This window comes from Arachis hypogaea, chromosome 20 (genome assembly GCF_003086295.3).
Source record: "Arachis hypogaea cultivar Tifrunner chromosome 20, arahy.Tifrunner.gnm2.J5K5, whole genome shotgun sequence".
In the NCBI taxonomy this organism is placed as follows: domain Eukaryota; kingdom Viridiplantae; phylum Streptophyta; class Magnoliopsida; order Fabales; family Fabaceae; genus Arachis; species Arachis hypogaea.
The window spans coordinates 36,327,462-36,333,350 of NC_092055.1; the positions used below are offsets into that span (position 1 = coordinate 36,327,462).

Below are 5,889 nucleotides of genomic sequence, written 5' to 3' on the forward strand. Positions count from 1 at the left end.
AGAGGGGCATGAGGTTTATCCCTAACCCCAGGTCACACAGAACCTTTTCAAAGGTCATGGTGCCTATGGTACAAGGTATTAAGAACTTTCCAGGATCCTATTTCTTCTGAGGTAATTTCAGTTGAACCAGATCATTTAGTTCATTGATGAGCAATGGGGGTTCATCCTCCCAAGTCTCATTACCAAATAACTTGGCATTCAACTTCATGATTGCTCCTAGATATTAAGCAACTTGATATTCAATAATATCTTCATCCTCTTCAGAGGAAAAATACTCATCAGAGCTCATGAATGACAACAGTAAGTTCAGTGGAATCTCTATGGTCTCTATATGAGCCTCAGATTCTTTTGGTTCCTCATTAGGGAACTTCTTGGAGGCCAGTGGACGTCCATTGAGGTCTTCCTCACTGGAAATCACTGCCTTTCCCTCCTCTACAGGTTTGGCCATGTTGGTTATATTTATGGCCTTGCACTCTCTTTTTTGATTCTCTTCTATATTGCTTGGGAAAGTACTAGGAGGGATTTCAGTAACTCTTTTACTTAGATGACCCACTTGTGCCTCCAAATTTCTAATAGAGGACCTTGCTTCAGTCATGAAACTGAGAGTAGTCTTAGATAGATTAGAGACTACAGTTGCTAAGTCAGAGTGGCTCTGCGTAGAATTCTTTGTCTGTTGCTGAGAAGATGATGGAAAAGGTTTGCTATTGCCAAACCTATTTCTCCCACCATTATTGTTACTGAAGCCTTGATTAGGCTTCTGTTGATCCTTCCATAAGAAATTTGGATGATTCATCCATGAAGGATTATAGGTATTTTCATAAGATTCTCCCATGTAATTCACCTCTTCCATTGTAGGATTCTCAGGGTCATAGGCTTCTTCTTTAGAGGAAGCTTCCTTAGTACTGCCTGTTGCAGCTTGCATTCCAGACAGACTTTGAGAAATTATATTGACTTGCTGAGTCAATATTTTGTTCTGAGCCAATATGGCATTCAGAGTATCAATCTCAAGAACTCCTTTCTTCTGAGTTGTCCCATTATTCACAGGATTTCTTTCAGAAGTGTACATGAACTGGTTATTTGCAACCATTTCAATGAGTTCCTGGGCTTCTGCAGGCGTCTTCTTCAGATGAAGAGATCCTCCAGTAGAATGGTCCAATGACATCTTGGACAATTCAGACAGACCATCATAGAATATACATATGACGCTCCATTCTGAAAACATGTCAGAAGGACACCTTCTGATCAATTGCTTGTATCGTTCCCAAGCTTCATAGAGGGATCCACCTTCCTTCTGTCTAAAGGTTTGGACTTCCACTCTAAGCTTGCTCAACTTTTGAGGTGGAAAGAATTTGGCCAAGAAGGCTTTGACTAACTTTTCCCAAGAGTTCAGGCTATCTTTAGGTTGTGTGTCCAACCATATCTTAGCTCTGTCTCTTACAGCAAAGGGGAAAAGCATAAGTCTGTAGACCTCAGGATTAACCCCATTGGTCTTAACAGTGTCACAAATTTACAAGAATTCAGCTAAAAACTGATGAGAATCTTCCAATAGAAGTCCATGAAACTTGCAATTCTGCTGCATCAAAGAAACTAATTAAGGTTTAAGCTCAAAGTTGTTTGCTCCAATTGCAGGAATTGAGATGCTCCTTCCACAGAAGTCAGAAGAGGGTATAATAAAGTCACCAAGCATCTTTCTTACATCTCCACCATTGTTGTTAGGTTCGGCCATCTCTACTTCTTTTTCAAAAATTTCAGTAAGGTCCTCTCCAGAGTGTTGTGCTTTAGCTTCTCTTAGCTTCCTCTTTAGAGTCCTTTTTAGAGTCCTTTCAGGTTCAGGATCAGCTTCAACAAGAATGTTCTTATCCTTGTTCCTACTCATATGAAAAAGAAGAGAACAGAAAAGAATAGGAATCTTCTATATCACAATATAGAGATTCCTTTATGTGAGTAGAAGAATAGAAGAATAGAATGAAGAAGAAGAATTCGAACACAGAGAGGGAGAGAGGGTTCAAATTTTAAGAAGAAGAGAAGTGTTAGTGATTAAATAAATATATAAATAGAAAGAGATGAGAGAGAGAAGAATTCGAATTTAATTAAAAAGAAAAGAAGAATATTTTTGTTTTTATTTTAATTATTTGTTAAAATTTGAAAATTATAAAAAGGAATAAAATTAAAATTAAAATTTAAAACAATTAATTAATTAAAAAGAATTTTGAAAAAGGGGTTAGTAGTTTTCGAAAATTAGAGGGAGAAAAGTAGTTAGGTGGTTTTGAAAAAGATATGATAGAAAATTTTTTTTAAATCAAACAAAAAGTCAAGTAGTTAATTGAAAAATATTTGAAAATCAATTTTGAAAAGATAAGAAGTTAGAAAAGATTTTGAAATTGATTTTGAAAAAGATATTATTGAAATTTATTTTGAAAAAGATTTAAAAAGAAAATTAAAAAGATTTGATTTTTGAAATTAAAGTTGATTACTTGACTAACAAGAAACTAAAAGATGTGATTTTAGAATTTAAAGATTGAACCTTTCTTAATAGGCAAGTGAGAAAAACATGTCATAAAATGAAACATGACATAAAAATTTAAGATCAAAATGAATAATACATGCAAGAACACTTTGAATGTCAAGATGAATACCAAGAACACTTTGAAGATCATGATGAACACCAAGAACATATTTTTGAAATTTTTTTTTAAAAAAAAAACATTCAAGACACCAAACTTAAAAAATTTTAAATTTTAGACACTAACAATTCAAAAATGCATATGAAAAACAAGAAAAGATACAAACAAGAAAAATTTAAAGATCAAATAAGAAAAATCATCAAGAACAACTTGAAGATCAAGAAAGACCACATGCATGAATTTTCGAAAATTTTAGTGAAAATTAAAAATATGCAATTGACACCAAACTTAAAAATTGACACAAGACTCAAACAAGAAACACAAAATTCTTTTTGGTTTTATGATTTTATTAAATTTTTTTGTAATTCTTCGAAAATTATTTTGGAAAATAGAAAATAAAGGGATACAAAATTTTTAATAAGAATTCCAAGAATCATGCAATGTTAGTCTAAAGCTTCGGTCCAAAAATTTAGACATGGCTTAATAGCCAGCCAAGCTTTATGTGAAAGCTTCGGTCCAAAAGATTAGACATGGCCAATGGCCAGCCAAGCTTCAGCAGAGCATTACATATAACAGCCAAATTGATGGGAATCAAAAGGCTCCTGCAATGATAAATGGAAGCCTCGGTCCAAAAAAAAATTAGACATGGCTTGACAGCCAGCCAGGCTTCAACAGATCATGATGAAACTCTAGAATTCATTCTTAAAAATTCTGAAGAACAAAATAAAATATTGTATTTTTTTTATTTTTTTTCAAAAATTAAAATAAAATAAAATTACCTAATCTGAGCAACAAGATGAACCGTCAGTTGTCCAAACTCGAACAATCTCCGGCAACAGCGCCAAAAACTTGGTACACAGAATTGTGATTTCACACTTTTCTCGCAACTCCGTGCAGCTGACCAGCAAGTGCACTGGGTCGTCCAAGTAATAAACCTTACGTGAGTAAGGGTCGATCCCACAGAGATTGTCGGCTTGAAGCAAGTTATGATCATCCTTGTAAATCTCAGTCAGGGGGATTCAAATGGTTATGAGGTTTGATAATTAAAATATAAATAAAACAGAAAATAAAATAAAGTTACTTATGTAATTCATTGGTTGGAATTTCAGATAAGCGTATGGAGATACTTTGTTGCTTATAAACCTCTGCTTTCTTACTGCCTTCTTCGAACCATGCGTTACCTCCTTCCATGGCAAGCTGTATGATCCTCTCGGATGAGAACAAATCCATATGCGTTGTCACCGCACGGCTAATCATCTGTCGGTTCCCGCTAGCGTTGAAATAGGACCATTGTCCTTTTGCACACTGTCACTGCGCCAACATTCGCAAGTTTGAAGCTCGTCACAGTCATCCCTTCCCAGATCCTACTTGGAATATCACAGACAAGGTTTAGACTTTCCGGATCTCAGGAATGCTGCCAATGGTTCTAGCCTATACCACGAAGATACTAATCTCACGGACTAGGTCCGTGTATTAGATATCCAAGAGAGTATACTCCAGCTGTCATCCAATGACTACGTTGAACATCATGTAGACTGCTTTGTGGTTGTCAGGCACGCGATCTTGGTCAAGCGAGTAACGAAGATTGGGTGATTGTCACGGGTCACCCCTTCATTCTGACTTAACTGAATTAAGAACAAGAGTATATCTTGGAGAAGAAGTAGGCATGAATTGAAGGAAAAACAATAGTACTTGCATTAATTCATGAAGAACAGCAGAGCTCCACACCTTAATCTATGGGGTGCAGAAACTCCACCGTAGAAAATACATAAGTGAAAAAGGTCGAGGCATGGCCGTGAGGCCAGCCTCCAAATGTCAACAATAGTCTATGATAGCGTGAAAATGATCAAAGATTGAAAATAAATCACTAAAAGTAATTTTTATACTAAACTAGTAACTAGGGTTTACAGAAAATGAGTAACTAAGTGCAGATAATGCAGAAATCCACTTCCGGGCCCCACTTGGTGTGTGCTTGGGCTGATCATTGAAGCTTTTTCATGCTTAGGCTGTTCTTGGAGTTAAACGCCAGCTTTGGTGCCAGTTTGGGCGTTTAACTCCAATTCTGGTGCCAGTTTGGGCGTTTTACGCCAAGATATTTTAGGCTGGCTTTGAACGCCAGTTTGGGCCATCAAATCTCAGGCAAAGTATAGACTATTATATATTGCTGGAAAGCTCAGGATGTCTACTTTTCAAAGAAATTAAGAACGCGCCAATTGGGCTTCTGTAGCTCCAAAAAATTTACTTCGAGTGCAGGGAGGTCAGAATCCAACAGCATCTGCAGTCCTTTTTCAGCCTCTGAATCAGATTTTTGCTCAGGTCCCTCAATTTCAGCCAGAAAATACCTGAAATCATAGAAAAATATACAAACTCATAGTAAAGTCTAGAAATGTTATTTTTGAATAAAATTAATAAAAATATAGTAAAAACTAATTAAAACATACTAAAAACTATGTAAAAACAATGCCAAAAAGGGTATAAATTATCCGCTCATCAGTGAAGAAGCTATTCTACAAGATTCCTATTGCGGTTGTGTCAACTGGTGTACAATATGAAACATTCATGTTACGATCAGATGAAGATATGCAGGTGTTGTTTCATTGTCGTCTGAGTTTCGCGGAAGTGAGGATACACGAGTTGTTTGCGAAGTTGGAACATGGGATTGATAGTTCTGGGGCATCCGCGCCAAACCCTCAGTCCACCACGACGGGGATGCCTCCACCTCTATGCCCGTTGTTGCACCTGAGTGTTTGTTGAAGTATCGGCCAGCTGGTCCAGTTGGGATATTCACCTCAACTCATCCACACTAGATGTAGGACGTGAGAGGGAACCAGATCAGGTTGAAAATGAGATGCTAGAGGATGATTCCGACGAAGAGCTTGCTGACATTGGAGGGGACAGCGATGGTGAAATTCTGACAAACCCAGTAAAACAGAAGGCGGTAGCACAGATATATGGGGACTGGGAAGAGTCATATGCCGAGCTACCTCGTTGGATACTTAGTGTGCAGTCTACCATGGAGGGGGCGATAGCCTTGTTGAAGATGTCTCCAGTTTGAGTCAGTGATGACGTGGATGACTCAACCATGTACTTTCATCGTCTTTTCTGGGCGTTTCCTCCTTGTGTTGAAGCTTTCCGACATTGCAAGCCATTGGTCAGCATAGACGGTAGTCATTTGTATGGCAAGTATGGAGGGACTTTGTTCCTGGCCATCGCTCAAGATGGGAACTCCAACATATTGACTATTGCTTTCAGTCTTGTGGAGGGG

The 5,889-nt window shown here is 37.4% G+C and overlaps 1 non-coding gene across 1 annotated transcript; it reads left to right on the top strand.

Annotated features, from left to right (window-relative positions):
- The first annotated feature begins 1,220 nt into the window (after positions 1-1,220).
- On the top strand, positions 1,221-1,324 carry LOC112788266 (small nucleolar RNA R71). The gene has a single exon (XR_003195638.1). It is a non-coding gene; the product is annotated as a small nucleolar RNA R71 (small nucleolar RNA).
- The last annotated feature ends 4,565 nt before the right edge of the window (positions 1,325-5,889 follow it).